Source organism: Taudactylus pleione, unplaced genomic scaffold (assembly GCF_031769625.1).
Source record: "Taudactylus pleione unplaced genomic scaffold, aTauple2 ptg000559l, whole genome shotgun sequence".
Lineage (NCBI taxonomy): Eukaryota > Metazoa > Chordata > Amphibia > Anura > Myobatrachidae > Taudactylus > Taudactylus pleione.
The window spans coordinates 2,167,669-2,189,509 of record NW_028284961.1 but is presented as its reverse complement, the minus strand read 5'-3'; the positions used below and the strand labels follow the sequence as shown (position 1 = coordinate 2,189,509).

At 44.3% G+C, this 21,841-nt stretch overlaps 1 pseudogene; it reads right to left on the bottom strand.

Annotated features, from left to right (window-relative positions):
• Positions 1 to 21,841, bottom strand: part of LOC148481846 (uncharacterized) — a 280,901-nt pseudogene that overhangs the window by 162,306 nt on the left and 96,754 nt on the right.

Here is a 21,841-nt window from a genome sequence, read left to right as displayed (position 1 = left end):
CTGCTGTTATAGCCGGTGCACTACAAATACTTACCCAACCTGCATGTGCATTACTTTGCTTGGAGCTATTTAACTCTGCATAGAGTGTTTTCTGCCTTTTCTAATCGCACTTCCCCTTACACACATCCCTATGCTTTGTCAAAATAGCAAAATAATCGGTAACATCGAGTAACATCGGACTCATGTGTATAGGTAAGGTAGGTCAGACCTCACTCAGGAATTGTGCATGGTATAGCTGTGGACAATTTATGCACGCCCCTGCACATCTGCGTTTGCCCAACCACCCCCCATCACTACCCACAAATGGCACTTCCTGACAATCACTCTGCCATGGGTCTGTGTAGCCTATGTGATTGCATGTTCCGATCACAGTGGCTAATTTGTGCACATGCACTGCGATGCATATGCGTGCATAGAATGCAACAATCGGCCGATTGCGTGAGTTTAAGCAACTGCATTCCTTGCTAAATCAGGCCCTATATCCCTATAAAGATGCGCACTAAAAAAAATCAGCACATTTGCAGCAGTGTCGGTGACATAGGCGTGAGCACATGTAGTGCAGGGTATGTGCCCCCAACTCCTTATAGATAAGTGACTTAACCATGATTGGCAGACACCGATACCAGCCGTGAACCTGGGGACTATGGGCCTGATTCAGAGCCGCTCGTAAGCGGCTGCTCGTTCGCTCCGAGCGATGTTTGTCCAACTGCGCATGCATACGGATCGTAATGCGCATGCGTGAACCAGTCAGTGCGGCCGAAAATCATTTGTTCGCTAAATAGCGAATGCCTGCTATTTTGAGTGACAGAATGAGGCGTATGTGGGTGGTAACAGGGGAAGGTGCTTGAAAACGGGGAGTGGAAAACGGGTCAAAACGAGTCAAAACGGGCGTTTTATGGGTGTGCATAATTAGTACAGCAGCGTCATTGACCACGTCACTGGGTTATTTTATAGTCAGAACTGCTCGCAAGATTGTGGTAGGAAAAACCAACCACAAGAATAGCGAGCAGTTCATACGCTGGTCGATATACTCGATTAATATAATAAATAGCGGACATGACGTAGGATGCGAGTGGCCAGGGGGCATAGTTTTCCAAAAAACGACCGCAAGTTTTGTTCGCTCATTCAGACCTAGATGTATGAACAGACCGCAAAGAGCGAACGGTTCATTTGAATAGCCAGCCCTATTTTCTGAACAAGCGAGCGCAAATAGCGTCCGGCTCTGAATCAGGCCCTAGGTTCACTGTCTGTGCTGCCTCATTATCAGCCAGCCTCTAGGAAGAGGTGAGTGGGCCGAGTTTGGGGGCGTGGCAGTGCAGGGGTGTGGCTACACTATGCATAGCCCTAAAGAAGACACCTATGGCCGGGCATTCTCCTGACCCACCATCACACCTTGCACTCCTTGAATCAACCACTAAAGCTGTAACCACAAAGTAGTAGTTGTGCTGCTGTAGGAATCATGCAAATGGCAATGATGGAACATAGGGCCTGATTCAGAGCCGGACGCTCGTATAGCTGTGGGTCCAAAAAGATGGTTGCGATGGTCTTGACCATCGCGAGCATCGGACTTGCGATGGAGACCCTGCGGTAGGGTCTGCCAGCCACAAGCCCTGGAGTGATTTTGGCTCTATCAGAGCCAAAATCTCTCCCACTGACATCACTGGTGATGTCAGTGGGGCCGGCTTCAGACGGTAGGCGTTCCGTCTGGCAGGCACGCCCCGGCACGCCCACCAAAGGGGGCGTGCTGTCAGCCACCATCGACAGCACGCCCCCTTTGGTGCGAGACCCGGAGCGACAGCTTGGCTGTCGCAGTCCGGGTCTCGCGCATGCGCACGACGGAGCTCCCTCCGTCATGCGCATGCACAGTGGGGAACATCGACCCACCTGCGAGCATACTGCCACTTGCGAGTGAGTCTGAATGACCCCCATAGATCAGCTGCTAAACCACAGCCCATGGTTACTGATCATTTACATAGGAGAAATATACACATACATACAAACATACATACACACAGACAGTACACATATACTTACTGCTTCAGAGGCAGGGAAAGGCATATTGGCCAGGAGCAGCAGAAGGGGGTGGAGCCAAATGCAGTGGGCGGGGCTTAATTCCGGGCAGGCGGCTCCGATGACAGAAAAATAGGGGATTGGGGCCGGGGACGGTGTGTGGGGGCCCCCTTGTGTGGGGGTCCCAGGACAATCGCCCCTATCGCCCTCCCTTTAATCCGGCCCTTATTGGGTATGTCGCTAACTTCTCAGGGAGCAGGCATCCTTTTTGTTGCAGGGTTTTCAAGAGGGGTTTTATGTGCCTGTTTCTCATTTAGTGTTTGTGCAAGCTAAGAGTTACCTCAAGTTGGCAAGGGATTTTCAAGGTGTGGTTAGGGAAAAGGTGAAGGCTGAACTACTGGGTCGCATATGTGGCCCATTTTCTTTGCCTCCGCTGGTGGGGCATGTTTTTCATTGTTGGGTGTAGTGCCAAAGAGGGACCCAGGTATATTTAGGCTAATACAGCATCTCTCTTTGGATCAATTTGATTGTCATGTTGTTTATTAATTCTTTGAACTGATTGAAGGATTTGCGAGCAGGACATTCCTGGCCAAGATTGGTGTTTAATTGTCTTTTTGGCATTTTCATCAGTATCCTGATTCCTTTAAATACATTGTATGGGATATCAGGTTGATTTTTTTTACATAGACAGATGATTACCAATGGTCTTTTTTATCCAGGGCCGCAACTAGGGGGGGCCTAGAGGTGCACCGGGTGCTGAAGGGCTGACTGTGGTGGCATGGGGGCTGCAGATTCCATGCAAGCTAGGCTTCCACATGGAATCTGCTGAAAATGGCCCTCCAAAACTGGCCGCCGCCTAGGAGGAGACAGATGCTACAGGTCCTACTGGACCTCTAGTGTCTGTTAGGCCAGTACATAGCATTCCCAGAAGTGCCAGGAATGCAGGCACTGACGGGAGAAGATGCAGAAAGCTGCATCTTCTCCCGTGAAACACCTGGCAACGAGCGTAATACCCCTGGCAATGAGCATGGAACCCCAGGCAATGAGCAAGAAACCCCTGGCAACAAGCATGAAAGACCTGACAACGAGCATGAAACCCCTAGCAACAACCATGAAACCCAGAGCATGAGACCCCTGGCAACGAGCATGAGACCCCTGGCAACGAGCATGAAACCCCTGGCAACAAGCATGAAACCCCTGGTAATGAGCATAAAACCCCTGACAACGAGCAGGTAATTTAAAAGTAATTAGAAGCCTTACTGTGGGGCATAAAATGGTGTCAGGGGTAAATATGTAAGTGGCACTTTGGTAATAGGTATTACAGTGTGTGGCATAATGTGTAATGGGCATTATGGTGTGTGGAATAATGTAAGTCACTATACCAGGGACATCTGACTAGTTCACTTCCTTATGGAGGAGCAAGGACAAAATCCAGGTATAGGAAGAGAGGGGGCGCAAAATTACTGCCTTGTTCCGGGTGACAGATATCCTAGTTGTGGCCCTTTTTTGATCCTATGTGCCTTCGTGAAGCACTTAGTTTTTACACTGGTACATGCTGGCATTGTACACTACTTAAACTGAAAAGAGGTCCTTTTTTCAGTGCAAGCACTTTTTTCAGTGATGGGTAAGATGGAGGGGACATGGTCCCATCTGTTTTATGATACCTACCTGGTTTTATGTAGGTTGCCAGCTGACAAGGTTTTGCTGCAATCTTTTGCTGGAGCAGGTGCTTCTACAGCATCTCAGTTTTGCTTGTGACATTATTCCTATGGGGAAGGCTTTTTTAACAGCAGGCATTAAGAGGGTGCACAACTTTGTGCGTATATCTAATCATTTGAAGGAGGATTTGTGGCTATAGCTTCTCTTTATGAGGAATTTTAATTAGAGTTTGCATTTGGTTGCCCAGGCCTGTTGCTAGTTCAGACCGACAGTTGTTTACGGATGCTTTGGGAGCCATTGGTTTTGGGATGTTGACCACGAATGTGGTGGTGCCTGAACTTTTCTCTAAGAGGCTTCTGGACATGGATATTTCTCGGGTGCGACTACCTGGGCATCTTGCAGGCCAATAACAATCAGAGAATGGGTCCTGTTCCTACTGTACCCTTCAGTTGTTGAGGCAATTGATTTTGATTTGTCTACATAGGAAAATATATTTCACTGAGCGTCACGTTCCTGCAATTGAAAACGATATTACTGTTACTTGGTCATGTTTTCAATGAGCTAGTTTCAGGTCGCTAGCTTCATCTGCCAGTTTGTATGGTTTATATTGTCCTGATTATGTTTGGCAGATCATCAGGTCAGCATAGCAGATCTTTTCAGTAGCTTGTAGTGACTAACAGGATTTCCTCACATCTGGCAGCTCGGGAGGTAAGAGGTTCAGGATTCACTGTTGGCTTTCATATCGGATTGGCAAGAGTTTGGCCTTTCTAAGCAACCTTGTTAGCTGCTTTGGCTGAGATTGCTTATTTCCTTAAGATTAATGGTTTCTTCAATCCAAACAAATAATTTCTTCTTGAGAAAGCATTGAAGGGGTGGGCTAATGAGCAGGCTGGCACAGGGAGGCATGGAAGCCCATTGATCTTGGTGCTGAAGGGCCTTATCATAGTGATATCCTCTGAGGCATTAGACTAGATGAACCATCGCTTTCTAGGGTTGTATTTTCACTGTAATTTTATGGGGGATTTTAGTGTGGGCGAGTTGCTCAATAAAAGTTCTGTATCTATGGGTTTTACGTTGTCATTTTATGCCATATTTATAAGTAAATTAATCTGATGAAGCATGAGTGATTACACTTCTCCTTTGACAGCAGCAAGTTTTGTCTCTACCTTGGGAGTGCCTGGTCTCCATCTCAGAGAGGGGCCAGCATTATGCCAATTTAGGGGGAGTGGTACTGCCCAGTCCTGTTTGCAATGGGGGGGGTGAAGCCCCAATATATTTAAAGATCTTATATATCTGTGGTCGAGGTTGCACTGCTTTTTCTGCCGTTCTTCATAATTCAATTCCAATTTAAGACTGTGACCTCTTTCCCCATACTTCTGTGCTGCTATTTAATATTTAACATTTGGGCATTTACTGTACTTTAGAGTTGTTTATTATAATGATTGATGCAGTAATAAAACCACTGGGTAATTTATATAATTTATAAGCTGATGCTACACATGAAGAACAATAGCTGTGATAAACACAGAGAAGTATATAAAATACACTATATACAAATTATACATAATACTATATTGAACATAGCAGCCATGACTGATAGGACACCAGGGAACTACAAGCAGATGATGTGATACCTGTGGTGACCGTACCTCTTCTCTTTATGAAATTCACAATCTTGTCCAACTTTTCAGCAACTTCTTTCTCATTCACCTTCTGAAGGGATATAACATAATCTATGCATTCTGGTGTTTTCTCCTCCTCACTGAAGAGGAACAGATCACAGGACAGTCTCCCAATACTGGGCTGAGTCTCCAGGATCCGGGTCTTCACGTAATCACTACTGTCCTCCAAATCATCAATCACCACAATCACGTTCCTCTTACCTGTAACAACAACCGGCACAGAAAGAGACAGCGATAAGAGACATGTCCAAGGGGACATGTACTAACGTCTGTGGTATCACCTGTATCATACATGCAGTAGATCAGTACTTTGTACAGTCTGTATATGCCGCATTGTATAATATGTCCATGGGAAATAAGAGGAAATTATTGTAGCACAAAATTAGAAGCAACAAATAAATAAGAGAAGTAAATAGTGTATATTTCATAATAGAAAATACATGTGAGGTCATGAAATGAGGATAATAGTAACTGTACAGAGGGAGAAATAAGCACTGTGATTCCAACTATATGTATCTGTAGAATATTTATATTGTATCCATATAGATTATTCTACAGATACAAGATATTGTACAGTATATTCAACAAAGTAGGATAAATGGCAAAGGAAATTTTTTTTAAACTCACCTGTCCGTGGTCCCGCGTCGGGTGTCAGCGCTGCTCAGAACACCGGAAAGTGGCCGCCGGGGCCATTTTTCTGGTGTTCTGAGCATGCGCAGTAGACTCTGGGCACACTCTAGTTCCCAGACTCTACTAATGCTCCGGTGGCTGGCCAGCCACGTCAGTTGGCTGCCGGCCACCGGGGAGAGAGGAAGGGGCCCCACACGGGGAGTGCACATAGGCCCCCTCCTCTCTTAAGATGCCCCTGGGTGGACGGTTAGGGTTAGGGATTAGAGTTAGCAATACTCACCGCCAGAAGCGCAGTAGGATCTGCCAGAATTCATATGGAGGCACCGCCAGACCCAAAAGACACCAGCTAGAGCTGCCGCATCTGCTGTACCAGGTAAATCACCACTAGACAACCAGGAATATTTTGTTGACACTTTAATCATGTCGAAATTTCATCAATGTTAATTTGATTACATGTCGACATGATCAATATCTACATGCCAATCTTGTTGACATGCTGCATGTCAACATTATGACCATGTCAATGTTCGCATGTCAACATGATTCATTTTGACCAAGTATACCACACCTGACTGTGCACTAATGTCATTTCTTGCTCTGTTTAAGCAGTCCATCAGTAATTATTCTTATTATCCTTTATTTATATGATGCCACAAGGGTCTGCAGTGTCTAATAAAGTACATAAACAATTGAGCAGAACAAGAGTACAGTGACATACAGTATAATACAATGCAGGACAAGTACATGGTTTATAAACATTGCTCCATCAGCGGCCATAACACTCAAATAAGAGGGTGGAAGCAACCGAGGGTGAGGTGCTTGTGATAAGGAGTATGGAGTAGATGATAGCATACTTAAGGGAAGGAAAATCACATGAGGGAAAAGGACCCTGCACGTGACATCCCACATTCTAAAGGTGAGGAACAGACAACCAAGAGTGACACAGAGGTGGTAGGCATTGAGTATGGGGCAGTGGGTTAGGATGAGAGTAGGAAGGCTTTGGTAAAGAAGTTGGTCTTGATTGCCCATTTGAAGTATTAAAAGAGGTGGAGAGTCTGAAAGGGAGAGAATTCCAGAGGAAAGGAGGATCATGGGTAAAGTTTTCGAGGTGGGAATGGTAGGAAGTAATCAGCCGGCAAAAGCTGCATCATTCATTTAAAGAGCTAAGAGGGTGGGCTGGAGTGTGAATGGAGATAAGGTCAAAGATGTAAATGGGAGAGGATTGGGTGAGGACTTTGTAAGTGAATGTGACAAGCTTGAATTGAATTGGGTTCTGAAGCGGAGCCAATGAAGGACTTGTAGGAGAGGGGAGGCAGATGTAGATCATTTGTAGAGGAAGATGAGCCAGGCAGCAGCATTGAGGACAGATTGGAGTGGATAGAGTTTGGAGTCAAGGAGGCCACATAGGAGGAGGTTACAGTAGTCCAATCTGGAGATGACCAGTGAGTGTACAAGGGTCTTAGTAGCATACAGGTTGAGAAAGGATCTGCTCCTGGATATATTTCTGCGATGAGAATGGCAGGATTGTGAGAGATACTGAATGTATCATATGAAGGAAAGAGAGGAGTCAAGGATTACTCCAAGCCCTTGGGGGGATACAGAACATGGTTGTGCTGACAATAGATAATAAAATTGTGGGAGGTGAGGTTATGCAAGGGTGTGGGGATATTAATCAGCTCAGTCTTAAGCTGGGTACACATTCGACGATGTGTACCCAGCATGATAATGTTCACGATGGACTCGGTGGTGGTGCCGGTATTGGGAAGTGCATACACACTTGCCAATGCCGGCAGCAACAGAGCGACGGCGAGGGGGTAGCAGGGGCCATGCTGCATTCAGCAGCATGGCAATGCTAGCAACATCCTCAGATCTTTCTTCATGCACTGTACAAAAGATGAGAGGAGACAGAGAAAGAATGGTAAGAGAGGTGGAGGACAGCCAGGAGAGGGCAGTGTAATGCAGACCGAGGGAGTTAAGGATTTGCAGGAGGAGAGGGTGGTCCACAGAGTCAAAAGCAGCTGAGAGGTCGAGGAGAATGAGCAGAGAGCATCGGCATTTGGATTTGGCAGCAAGGAGGTCATTGTAATGGCTTTCTCTATGCACTTCATCAAAATCATCATGGTAGCAATTGGCTCTTATATTACATTAGATAGATTCTTATTATTAGACCTGCTTATAATAAATGCTGCCGTGAGCTAGCTTCCTTTTTCGCTGGTTTTTAACCACTTTCGGTTTGTAATTTCTGAGGAATAATAAAGTTTTTTCACTATAAAAGGTATCAGAGGGAAGGACTAGCCCATCCTTGAAAAAGCATCGGCATTGCTGCAAAACACATTGGAGAGTATGGGTAATAGAGATTAACAAGTACTAATCAAAGGGTAGAGCTAATTTCCCCTTCATTGTTTGGACCTGGAAGTGATGTGGAGTGAGGTTGGAAGTGCGGTTCCATGTCCATGAAAGCCACCAAACAAAGAAATTTGTCCCCTTGCAGGCTCGCTTTGCTCGTCACGCTTTGTACACGGTGGCTCGCTTTTCTCGTCACACTTTGTACACGGTGGCTCAATTTGCTTGACACATGTTTATATTCCCCCTCTATGTCCACATGGATGGTAGGGAATGACGTTGGACAGTAACTGATGACGTCAGGGTCCTCTCTGTGAGGAGCATCTAGACACTACCTTAGCCAAAGTGGGATTACTGCCATACATCAGATGACCAGTGACATCATCACAGAGTGCCGCGGCCGAGCACGCTGCTGAGCTTGCCGCTCAGCTAGAGTACAGACTGGCCTGAACCAGAAGGAAAAAGGTGGAGAACACACCATACAGGTTAAAGTAGGGACAGCTTACTGTATTTTGTGACTGATATCCATACTAATTACGGAGACTGCTCCCAACCACCATCTTACTCAAAGAGAGCTATACACATCATACTATTCATTAATGGTTCTTAATGTTTTATTAAAATATATTTTTATCGGTCATATGCCATAGTTGCTTTTAAACATATCAGAGCTCGTCTTTACATATTATAACCATTTTTATCTATAACTGAGCAGCTTTTATTCACGTATTCGAGCACAGGACACTATTTTGTTTACATATCCAAAGTACAGTATGTAATGCCCGCGATACAATATTGCCATGAGAAAGGACATTGTATATGAATTACTGGAGTTTAAGTAATATCTACATAAATTTCAATATAAATTAAGGAGAGTATCTATTTTAATGTTTTTCTTTTATTGTTCTGACTTTCAGGTCATCATTCTGTAACAAGGTTTATTGTTTTTTCACTGAAAACCAGACTTTGAGCCAACTGTTAAAAAAACCTTTAAGAGGCATATTCATCATATTGAAGTAATAAATCGATCACCGGGGCAACTGAGCGATACTGAGAGCAGCAGTAAGTAGACATGGTCCTGGTCTTTTATGCGGAATGTGATTAAATTACTGCCGGTTCAAATCTCGACTGTGGAAGTCCGACAGGAGGAGATCCCGACTGGGGCTAGTAAGTATCCTAACCCACCTTTGTCCCCGCGTAACCCTAACCCTCCCTTGTTGGTGCATAACCCTCAGTCACCCCGGGGGTGCCTAAAACTAACCCCCCCTTCCTGCACCCTAATCCCATCCCACCCGGATTGGTGCCTAACCCTACACCCTAACCCTCCCTTTCCCTAGCCTAACCCTAACTCTCTCCAGGGGGTGCCTAACCCTAAGTCCCCCCCCACCCAAGGGAGTGCATAAACCTAACCCTTCCCCCCCTCCGTGGCAAACTGCTAAGGCATCTGTCTGCATTCCGATGTCAGGATTAAGATAGGCGTCGGTACAGTATTTAAATGCCTATCTTAAGTTCTGTGTCGGGCTTTAGCCGTTGAGATTTAGACCGGCGGCATCCCGTCTGCCGCTGTAGTAACCACATCTCATTTTCTGCATATGCATGACGCAGCCTTGTTGGCCCATACATGTACACCACACCGTAAGCTATCCAGGAGGTAAGAAGGAAGAGGGAACAGACAGAGGACCTCATTCAGAGTCGATCGCTTGCTGCAAGCGATCACTCTGAATGAGGGTGGCCACTTACTTTTGTAAGTGCCGCCTCCATGTCGATCGCTAGGCTGTGGGTTAACACCCTCAGCTCTAGCGACCGACAAGGGTGATGGTCGCAGTGGTCAAGACCATCGCGACCACTGGGGCTTACGACCAGACCCTAAGGTTGGGTCTGGGCTCTCGTAAGCCCCAGGGAGCTTCCTGCTCTGAACGAGCAGGAAGTTCCCCACTGACATCAGCAATGATGTCAGTGGAGCGGGCCCCAAACGGCAAGCGTTCCGACTGGAATGCCTCCATTTGGCCAGGCACGCCCACCAAACGGAGTGAGCTGTCACTCAACATCGACAGCTCGCCCTGTCTGGTGCGAGACCCCTAGCGACGGAGCTCCCATCGCTAGCCGTCGCTAGCCGATGTTGCCCCAGTGGAGCAACATCAACACGGTTGCGAGCGCTCGGTGCTCGCGACTGGGTCTGAATGACCCCCAGAGAGTGGTGTGTGAGGTCCTTGGGGAGAGTACAGATACCTCCATGAATCTCTGCAATCTTAGTATATGTTTTGTGAGCCTTGAAGATAAATGCTGCGTCCCACTGAGTCCCTTTAGCAGATATTCTGGGAGCAAAGGAATTGATGACTGGGGATAGTCCATTAGCAGCACATGGTAAGACAGAACATAACAGGGGTAGATGCAGGGATACAGCTCTCTCCTGGGCAGTGCTGATGCTGGGCCATGGCTCTGGCTGGGAGGGCAGCAAAGATTTGGCTACACATTTATTGTGAAGGCTCTACAGACACTGCTTTCCCTATGGGACTGAATATAAATGACTGGTGATTTATAGAAGCTTGTGATCTGCAGTATAGCAAAACCCATGTATTCCTATTGCTGGGTACACACGTAAAGATTTTCTGTCCAACCATCCAACTAGTTGATTGGTTGGAATGAAAATCTGGTAAGGTATGAAAGCAAATGGCAATCAGCAATTTGCTCCCAAATGCCGGAAAATGGCCAAAAACTGTTGTTTGAACAAATTGTTTAGATCAAACATTTAACAAACTTGTCTGACGTCATTATCATCTGTTTTCTGGCATTTAGGAGCAAATTGCTGATCATCATTTACTCCCATAAGTTACCAGATTTTCATTCCAACCAATCAACTAGTTGGATGGTTGGACAGAAAATCTTTAGGTGTGTATGCAGCCTTACACTGTTGCTATTATGCCTCCTTAGTGAGTATTTATATATAATAAAAGTGGTGTATCTGTTACCCACTATTTGCCTAGGTGATTAGAGCACATGCGCCCTGGGTGCTGTGGCAGGGTCAATAGAGGGGGGTTCAGTCGGTGGTTAGGCATGACTCACACATCAGTAGCCAATCACTGATCTTCCTCTGCCTCCTCTGCTATTACCATTCTGCATATGAGAATGTCAGGCTTCTTATATGTCTCTTTATAGCATACACATTTAAAATTAGAGAGATTATATGTTTCCTTTTTGTCTAATATATCTCTTCCCCCACAATACCCACCACATTCCAATCACCACCCACTGATTCCCATATGTCAACCATGCAGGAAAAGAGTGCAAACACCACATCAATCACAATGCACTATTCACAAGGCAATTTGCTTATATGCAAATGATTTAGCCTACAATATGCCACGCCAGTAACTGATGTAATGTCTTCACTCCCCGCTGCGTGGATGTCACACAAGAACCGACAAATAGTGACCAGCACATACCAAGTATTAAAGAAAGAAAAAATACATTAGAAAAAATAAAATTATTAAATTTCCCTAATCTTTACTGGTGTGTAATTTAAACTACCCCCTGTCTAATATGGGTGTATTTAAATTCCCCCAATGTTGAGATTGGATAAGACCCTTATGGGCTGGCTTCATATAAGTGATCTTCATGATAATGTGATGTTTGTGAATGAATGATATCATTGAGTGCAAGCATGGTATCAGTTGTTGTGATCATATTGTATTATAGATTGGATAATTTGCATATATGTAAATTGTATTCTCACTATTACCATATCTTGACATACACATAGATATTTCTATGGCAGATGAATTAACATGTAAAGTAAAATGGTTCAGAGATACTTTGTTTAGAGATAGAGTTAATTTGGACACATGATTTGGATTACTGATGCGCTAATAAGAATGAAAGGTTACCATGCACCTTCATTGTAACCTGACACAGGGAATAGCAATGGAACTGCTTTCTGATTGTTCACCTGGGTATCTGTATAAACATCATGAAGTTACAAAGTAGATTAAGTAACTGAACAATATGGACCTTTATAAAACATGATATGGAAATATGGAACGTTTAGCAAGTGTGACATCAAATGAAGTAATAACATGGAAACAGTGCTCCATCTGTTATACAGTAATGGTAGAAGGGTGAAAGAACAGGAATGGAAACAGGCCGGATGTGTAGCATTTGGAATAAATGGGATTGAGCAGTATAAATCTAATGGTAATGATATAATGAGAGACAAAGAAAGTGGTTTGGAAGCTCAGAACAGATACATTCAGTAATGATCTAAAACATTGATCAATAAGCCAGTAAGAAACAAACATGATCATATGTGAGTAAAAAAGAACAGTGTGGACTATATTAAATAATATCCCTTTCACACTTGCTGCAATAACCCGGGTCATTGTACATGAACGCACAGCAACCTGAGTTATTGTGCAGTGTGAAAGGGCCAGGTTGAAATAAGCGACCCAGCACTTCAACCCTGGTAATGATCAGGGTTGAACATAGGTTCAACCAGGCTTACAATGCAGTGTGGACAGGCAGGGCCGCCATCAGGGGGGGACTGCCGGCACTGCAGTCCCGGGACCGGACAATCAGCTGAAAGATTGGCACATCCGCTTTAACCACCCACACTACTGCTGTAAATAACAGAGGAGAGGACCTGCCGAGTGGAGCGCTGGTTAGCATCAGCGGCGCTCCTCTTCTTTGCTCTGCTGCACCTACTGGTTGCTGATTGCGGACGTCACGCAGCAGCCAGCCGCCACCCTGCTTCAGGAGCCAGAAGTGCGGGTGTGCAGAGGAGCTGTACGCGGCGGATGTCATTGCATGGAGTGAATGGGAGCTGGGTGAGCAGCAGCAGCGACGGTTGGCACTGGCAGTAGCACTTGAAATCCCTATGAGAGGGAGGAGGTAATGAGGGCGGGGGGAGGGAGTGTTGCATTCTATATTACATTGACCTATTCCCGTTGAGTGATATATTATATATATATATATATATATATATATTAGTATATATATATATGTATATATATATATATATATATATATAGCATACTGGAGGTGTATCTAATCTATTATAATGCCATTATTACGCTGTCTTGCTCTTTAAATAGACCATGACAGATGAGCTGATTCAGCATTTAAAGCAGATCAGGGTTTTCATGCAGATCCCAATTATTAGGAACCTGTGTATGAGCAGCGAGGACGACCTGTGTTCCTGGAATTGGGGCCCTGTTTTCCATAATGGATGAGGCCAGGGTGAGTGTCCCTGGATGCAAACTTCCCGGCCTCACAAGCCCACTCAGCTGGCCAGTGACGCACAACCAAACGCTAACTTGCCTCCGAGCGACAGGGGTGAACTTACGCCCTTGGCCCTGACTATATGATCCCCCCACTTCCACTAATCAAGTTTTGTTTTTTGTTTTGTTCACGCTGCGCCGCTGGAAGTGGACAGAGGCCGTCAGAGGAGCCACCGCGCATGAGGGAGGAGCAGAGTCAGCAAGCCAGCCAGACCAGGAGAAAGACAGAAGGATTCTCCTTCTAGGAGGTAAGTAATGAGACTTTTAATTTATGGAATGATTTGTTTCATCATGTGGCATACAAGTGATAATATTTAGGCTAAATATAATCACTTGTACAGTATGTCACATACTGAAACAAATTTGTTTTTTTGTTTTTAATTACGATAAAGTGCACTAATACCATTAAGGCAGCTATTTTGAGTGTCCCCTTGCAAATAGTAACATCACTGAGCCACATGCAGCTTCAGGAAGGGGCAAGATTCGGTGGGGGGTCCCTGCCTATTTTGTCTGTCCCGGGCCCCACAATTTCTAATGGCAGCCCTGTGGACAAGTAACCCGGGTCGGTGCGACCCGGGTCCCATTCAAAGCTTAAGAAGAGCTGGCACTTGGAGATTATCTCATCTCCCAGCACCAGATCAGCACGTGATGGTGGTGAGATCATTTCCAGGCAGGCCACCAGTCTAAAAGGGGTCTCAGCCAGGTAACACCCAAGATGAACACATGAACAAGATCCCCGATGCAATCCGGCATTACGATGTGAAAGGGCTATAAGAGTCGTAGCTCAGAGTAAAAAGGTGGTTTTGTAATGAACAAGATATAATGCTAAATCATACTTAAGACTGATTTTTTTAATTCAGTCATTGAACTGACCAGCTGTAACTGGTGTGTACATAGGTATGAACCACTGGAACACATTGAGGGATAGAGGGGAAAGTGAGAGGGAGAATGGGGAACTTATGGGTCTCAGAAGATCACTGTGATCAGGGACATAACTAAAATGTTTTGGGCCCCATACCAACATTTTAAAGGAGCCCTAAATGCTTATAGGGAGACAATTCTCTCTGCAGTGTGTGTACATTTTATGCCCCATAGTAGTGCCCTTTTCACATTATGCTAAAAAGTACCCCTAGTTCATATTATCACAAACAGTGACATAAGTTCACATTATGCCATAAAGTACCCCAGTTCACATTTTATAAAACTTCCCCAGTTCACATTATGCCATAAAGTACCCCAGCTCACATTATACAACACATTGCCCCAGTTCACATTATACCATAAAGTACATCAGTCAACATTATGTCACACAGTTCCCCAGTTCATATTATGCCACAATGTAGTGCCACAAATTAATATTATGCCACACACTGCTCACAGTTCACTTTATGCCATGAGCTGCCCCTAGATCATATAATGCCAGATTGCAGTATCTCCAGTTCACATTACCTAAGCTTCCAGGCCCTGTAACAACAGTATGACAACATTCAAAATATTTATGACACTGATCCAATATAAGATTAAGAAGTCTGTCTTTTACAGCCCAGTCTTGTTCTATTAATGTTGATTCAAGTTGTAAAGCACAACGGAATATGCTGCGCTATATAAGAAACTGTTAATAAATAATAATAAGAAGGATGGTTTAGGAAACATACATAAAATAAACAATAGGATGAAATAAGTAATACAAGGAGGATGAAGATAAGGAACAGTGATCTTTATCTACTCAGAAGTATCATTTGCTTGATTTGGGGAATATGGAGCAAGGTCCTGTACTCCAATGATATAAATGAGGGTAGGGGTTTGGACTGATTGACTAACACTGCAGAACAGAACAGCATGATTAGAAATGAGTCATGGGTCAATGAGGGTCTTACATCAAACAAAGGATAGGTTAAGGAGTTTTAATTAAATAAAGCGCAAAGATATGGAAAATGTACATAAATTAATTGATATACCATGGGGGTGGGCAGTTTGAATGTAGGGTGTGGATTGAGTAAAGTTGAGTTTTGAGGTGTTAAAATTGCATAGTGAGTCGGGAACTGAAATACCGTAATAATCCGAATGTAGAATAAACTCTGGGAATCTTGTTGGTGGGGGTGACACATTTGATTCCAAATCTCAGCTCCGATTCTTTGTGCATACAAGTGTGTGGCCTAACTTTGGCTGCTGTGTTAACTCCCGTTGCCCAGTTTCATGTTTACCAAGACCTCATACAAAGGGGCATTTCCTGGTGTTATAACCTTTTCTTGGGAACTCTAAAGCCTTTGAAGCTTTCCACGTTAGTGAAATGGGAGACTGCTCTCTCTTGGCCTTTTACTAAAGAAGATTGGACTGTGGTATTCCGGACCTGTTTTCATTTATCTCAATGTATTTCTCATGCTGAACACTTTTATCAGCTTCTACATAGATGCCGTTATTTTCAGGACTGTGAAGCAGGGGGCGGGGCCACGATGACGCAATTCAGCGCGAATCGTGTCACGGCCCCCCCCCTCGCCGCGGGGATTTCTAGTGTAACCTGGGGAGAGATTGGGAGGGTTCGGGAATGTCAGGAGGCTTGCCTGCCTTTCCGGGGGGCCGGGAGCGGCACACAATATTCGGGAGGCTCCCGGCCAAATCGGGAGGGTAGGCAAGCCTGAACTGTGGTCATGTTGGTACCGTAATTCATATAGTTTGGGCATCCCCGGCTTTGTCCCAAATGTGGTTTAATGTTTCTGCATTTATTGCAAGTTTTAAATGTTACCATCTCTCCAAATCCTCTGCTGGCGTTATTCCACATATATCTTGGGGACTTCACTTATAATGATAGATACGTTATGGGACACATACTTATTTTGATTAAACTTCTGATGTCCCACCACTGGTGCTTCTGACTTATACAGAGTGTGGACACTGTTGAATCTAGGGTACAGGCTCACTATGAGTTTAAAACAGCGGGGTGTGCTTACTCCTCATCCTGCTTCTAGCTCTATGAAATGCTGGTTTGGGTGGAGTATTGGGATGCATAGAGATTCGCCAATGGAGTGGGGAGTCCTCATACACCATCCCAATTGCCCCGTCACCATCACTGATCTTGGTTTGCATACTTCCGTGCCCTGTTTTGTGATGCCTACACCCTGATTGGTGTCTCCCTTCTATTTCATTATTTTTTTTTCTCTTATGCAAAGAAGTCTTTTTGTCAACTTGAGTTTGTGCAATGGTCATTGTTTTGTGTTATTTATGTGATGTACCCTGACCTGCGGGTCTTAACCTGTTTTTCTACCCCCTCCCCTTTTTTTTTCTGTATCCCTTTGCTTTTATTGTTTTAAAAAATAAATAAACATTTAATTTTGAAAAAAAAAACCCTGGGAAAGTAGAAGGCTAGTTGAATAAATTACTAAATACATTTAATTAAAATGAAAATGTCACGTGAAATGACATGTCTGACTATAGAGCTGGATTATGGATAGACAAGGCTTTGAGAGCTGTTAATGAACAGGAGTCATCCGGGGATCATACAGTGACACAGAGGAGAATGAAGGTGGACAGATGTAGGAGGACATTGCAGCCTGAATGCAGAACTTGTGGGAACACAATTGAGAGGTTACGAAAGATCCACTAATTTCTAATCAGCACTAACGCTCTCAGTCTAGTGCCGGTTACCCCCAATTCAGGGGGTAACCAGCTCTCTAGCTATACTGTTGCTTTTAGGCTAGACTGGCTATTGGGGTCAATCTCCGAAGAGTTAAGAATTTCACAGTCAGTTTGGTACATTGGCCCAGACTGCAGTCCTTATTATGTAGACTGCGGTCATCAGTGTTAGATTGACTCTGCTAGCTGCTGCATTAGGCATTTCTTAAGAAGATACAATACTTAAACCATGAAGAATCAGTATTATCTGTATGCCTTCAGGAAAGAAGCAGCTTAATAAAAAAGGCCCCTATATGTCATGTTGTACAGTATGATTCCCCAATATATTCTCACACTATTCTGTTTGTCTCTTACCAAGTACAGATGATAAATATTGCAGCTCTTTGTCATATAGAGAATTAGTCACATCAGTAACATTAATCCTCCCTCTGTTCTTGGTGTGATACAGGATCCCAAACTTGCACTGAGACACGTTCTCTCTGAACTGCTGGAATCCATTGTTAGAGATATAACAGGGTCGGACGTTGTGATCTGTTCTGAGCACTGACAGCAGCCAGGAGTAGTCTCTCTCATCTGACCTGGAGAAGATCCCGATGGGCTGTTTTTTCTGTGTGGCCGAGTTCAAGGAGAAAATCTACAATATAATTTTAAAGTTACATTAATATTCTAAGATATAATACAGTTCTTGATATATTGAGCAAAATGAAATATATTTGATGACTACATTTAATCACAAGATAAAAGAATGCATTTAGGGAAGACATTAACTCACTTTCTGCAGACAACTTAAAATAAAATGTCCTCACTGCAACTGAAAATGGCTATATTAATATAATACAATAAGTGCGCTGAATACATCAGGGAGTATATTATATTTTTACTGTTTTATAATGTCTTTCTGTTATACATGAAGAGAATTAACCTTTTCTGCACAGTCTTCACAGGCAGCAATATAATTACCAGAAGCAGCACCTGTGCAAATTACTGACGTGTCTAAAGGCACATACACACTAAACGATTGTCTCCATGAATGATATTGTTTAGTGTGTCCCTGGCAGTGGTGTGCTCAATGTCGTTAACGATATTGTTCAGTGCCGACACCCTTAGTCATTCCCGAACCTGCACAACCTGACAATATCATCAGGTTGGACAGCAGGTTCGGGCGATGAGCGACGTCATCAACAACCAGTGGGAGCGCGCATCGCTGGTCATTGACGGCATACCCACTGGCTGATATAGTGAAGGATATCGTTATTGTTCAGTTGTTCAAAATATCGGCCAGTGTGTACGCAGATTTATATATCAGCACTCCAGAAAGATGGATAAAGAATGTACTATATCGGCGCACTGGAAAAGAAAATTATTGAAATTAAGTAAAATATAACCTTTATTATTATTCGTTAAAACCTTGGCCCTCATTCAGAGCCGCACGTTAACAACAGTACGCTCGTTGCATTCCGATGTTGACTAACCGCGCATGCGTCGGTGTTACACTGCGCATGTGCGTACTGCAGATTGCGAGCTTTTTTTCTCTCGTTCCTAAAATAGTGTACAGGAAGTGACATGTCAAATGTGATTGACAGAACAGGGCGTTTTTGGGTGTTGACGGGGGTGGAGATGAAAAAACGCAGGCGTGGCGAGGCGTTTTTGGGGCGTACATACATTAGCAGATGCGAACGTCAAATGTGTTCGGACCGTCTCATACGTCACTGGAACATCCGCTTTCCCTTCAAAATGCTCGCACAGCTTAGGGTCAGGATTACTCGACCACATTGGCGATGGCCTTCTCCTCCGTCCCGGGACTCAACGATGGTGCAGCGATTAATCGCGGCTGGTCAGTAAAGTAATTAGTGTTGGATTGAAAACCGGCTTGGTATGTGTTTGGAAAGCAGTTTATTGGGATAGCACAAAAGCGTACGCAGGTGGAAATCAGAGCTGCTAATGTCATGATTACACAATCAATTTGCGTACATTTTTGGTGTTTTATTTTGGCCACAATTTGTTGGTTATGGCCTATTGTAACAATAATGTCATCATGTTTTAATTAGCTCCCCTTTTTTTTTGTTTACTGTGGAATTTGCATCGCTATGTGATTTTTTAAACGTTCCTTAAAGAGGCCTTTTTTTTTTTTAAGAGGGTCAGTTTTTGCCTTTAGGGCCAGGATTAAATGTAACCCATTTGTACAATAATGTCACAATACAATGTCAGTTTATTGTTTTAAATTTATTGTTTAAACACAAACAAATTGGGCGAATATTTTGTTGCCTTTTTTTTGTGGCAAAGATAATTTAAAAAAAAAAAAAATAAGCCATAACTGGTAACATAAACGTAAATACAAAAATTAAAAACATTTCACAAGAAAGGAGAGGGAAGTTTTGACCAGAAAGGAATATGAGCCAAGCACAGAAGGAGTGTGGGAAAAGTCGCCATTGCTGTCACCGTTTTCTCGCCCGTTTGGATGGGTGAGGGTGGGCGCCAGACCGGGTCCGGGATGCCATCGGGCTGGCCTGTCCAGAGGCAGATGTTGTGGCCTCTGGACTAGGCACAGGGCTAGGCACATTTGGAGGATTGGCTGATGTTGTGCCAGAGGTGGAGGATCCGGATGTTCCGGCAGGAAGGGAGGTCGGCTCCACCATGTGCTGGCGAACGAGCTGCTCCAGGGCATTGGCGATGCGGATGTTGGCCCTGGTATTTTCCGCCAGGGCCTGAGCAATGGTCACGTTGGCCGCAGCATTTTGCTCCAGGGCCTCAGCCACCCGTATCAGACTGGCGTCCATCCTCTGCAGAATCTCCGTATGGAAATCCGATTTAAAATTGAGTTCTGTGAGGAGGCCCACTGCCTGCGAGGGGGCACGCCCTGGACTGGCTTCTGCAGGGTCCTCAGCCGGATGTACTGGTTCCTCCCCTGCAGAGCCAGCAGAAATTCTGCGGCCAAGGCTCCCCTCTGGAGCAGACTCATCCGCCTCTGTCTCTGTTAGGAAAAATGAGAAAAGACTCACATTAGAATCTACATATTGGCACAATAGCATTTCAGAGTTGGTGACATCACATGACTTACCTTGGCCAACATGAGGAGCCGCAAAGTCTGGCATGTCCGTATCCATGTTGGACACGCCAAACACCTCCACAGCCTGCACACACCCCTGTGCCAGCTCTTCTAAGTCTGTCAACTCCAATGACACAGGGGTGGGACCCCCACCTGTCCCCCTTGCATGCCTAGCCCTGTCGGCAAGTTTTTGCTTGAGACGATATTTGAAGTCTGCCCATCTGTGGAATGAAATTGGAACCATTATCCTTTTGTTTACAATGGGGTTTGTTTATAGGGTGGGAAAGTGTTTACTTACCGCCGTTTGACATCCCGGGCTAGACGGACATAATCACCCACCCTATTGACAGCAACGGCGACCTCCTCCCACATTCTCCACTTCTGGCTTTGGCTCATATTCCTGGCTGCCTGGGGCAGGATGTCAACGCACTTCTGGATCAAAACCTCCATCTCCTTGCTTGTGAAATGTGGCTGCCTTTTTTTTTTTCCAGCTTTGGCGGGTTGACTGGGGCCAGCAGTCTCTTCCATGTCATCCTCCTCACCTATTTGGGTAAATATGCAGATTTAGCCACTTCACAACTTGCACAATATTATGTTTTAAAATAATCATTGAGACAAAATGCATGAAGGCCTTACCGCCGGAATTTTGGCCATTGTTTCCCTGGTCTGAAGCCATGTCTCTGCTTCCAGAATGAAATCAACCAGAAATTAAATGTGATTTCGTGACGTATTTATACATGCGTCCTTAGTTTGCGGCCGCATCATTGATTGTGCGTCCCTATGATTCATCCTTAATTTGTGCGGGAAAATAAACACTATTTATGGCTTGGTGTGTGTGGAGTCGAGGTTGCGTTGTTGGATTGTTGGCGGTTACGTTGGTTGTAGTTTGTTGTTTGCGGTTGGAGGATTTGGCGGTGTTTGTATTTTTTTTGGTTTGCTACAGTTGTTTTGGTTTTCCGTTCGCATTTTTTTGGTTTATTTTTTGGCATCGTTTCCTGATTTGGTAAGTTTTGTGCAGTCTAATTTGTGGCCAATTGGTGTCTACTTCTGGTTTTTTGTTTGATATTTTTATTTTAACACTAATTTCATCTATTTTAGTTTGTTTTGGCTTTCGGACCCAAAGACCTTTTTGAGGGAAATCTTATATATTCGATTTTGGTAAGTCCATTATTTTTCTTGCATTTGCGAACTAATTAACGCATTTTTGACTGTTGGTGTGGTGACTTGCATTTGCGAACTAATTAACGCATTTTTGACTGTTGGTGTGGTGACTTGCATTTGCGAACTAATTAACGCATTTTTGACTGTTGGTGTGGTGACTTGCATTAGCGAACTAATTAACGCATTTTTGACTGTTGGTGTGGTGACTTGCATTTGCGAACTAATTAACGCATTTTTGACTGTTGGTGTGGTGACTTGCATTTGCGAACTAATTAACGCATTTTTGACTGTTGGTGTGGTGACTTGCATTAGCGAACTAATTAACGCATTTTTGACTGTTGGTGTGGTGACTTGCATTAGCGAACTAATTAACGCATTTTTGACTGTTGGTGTGGTGACTTGCATTT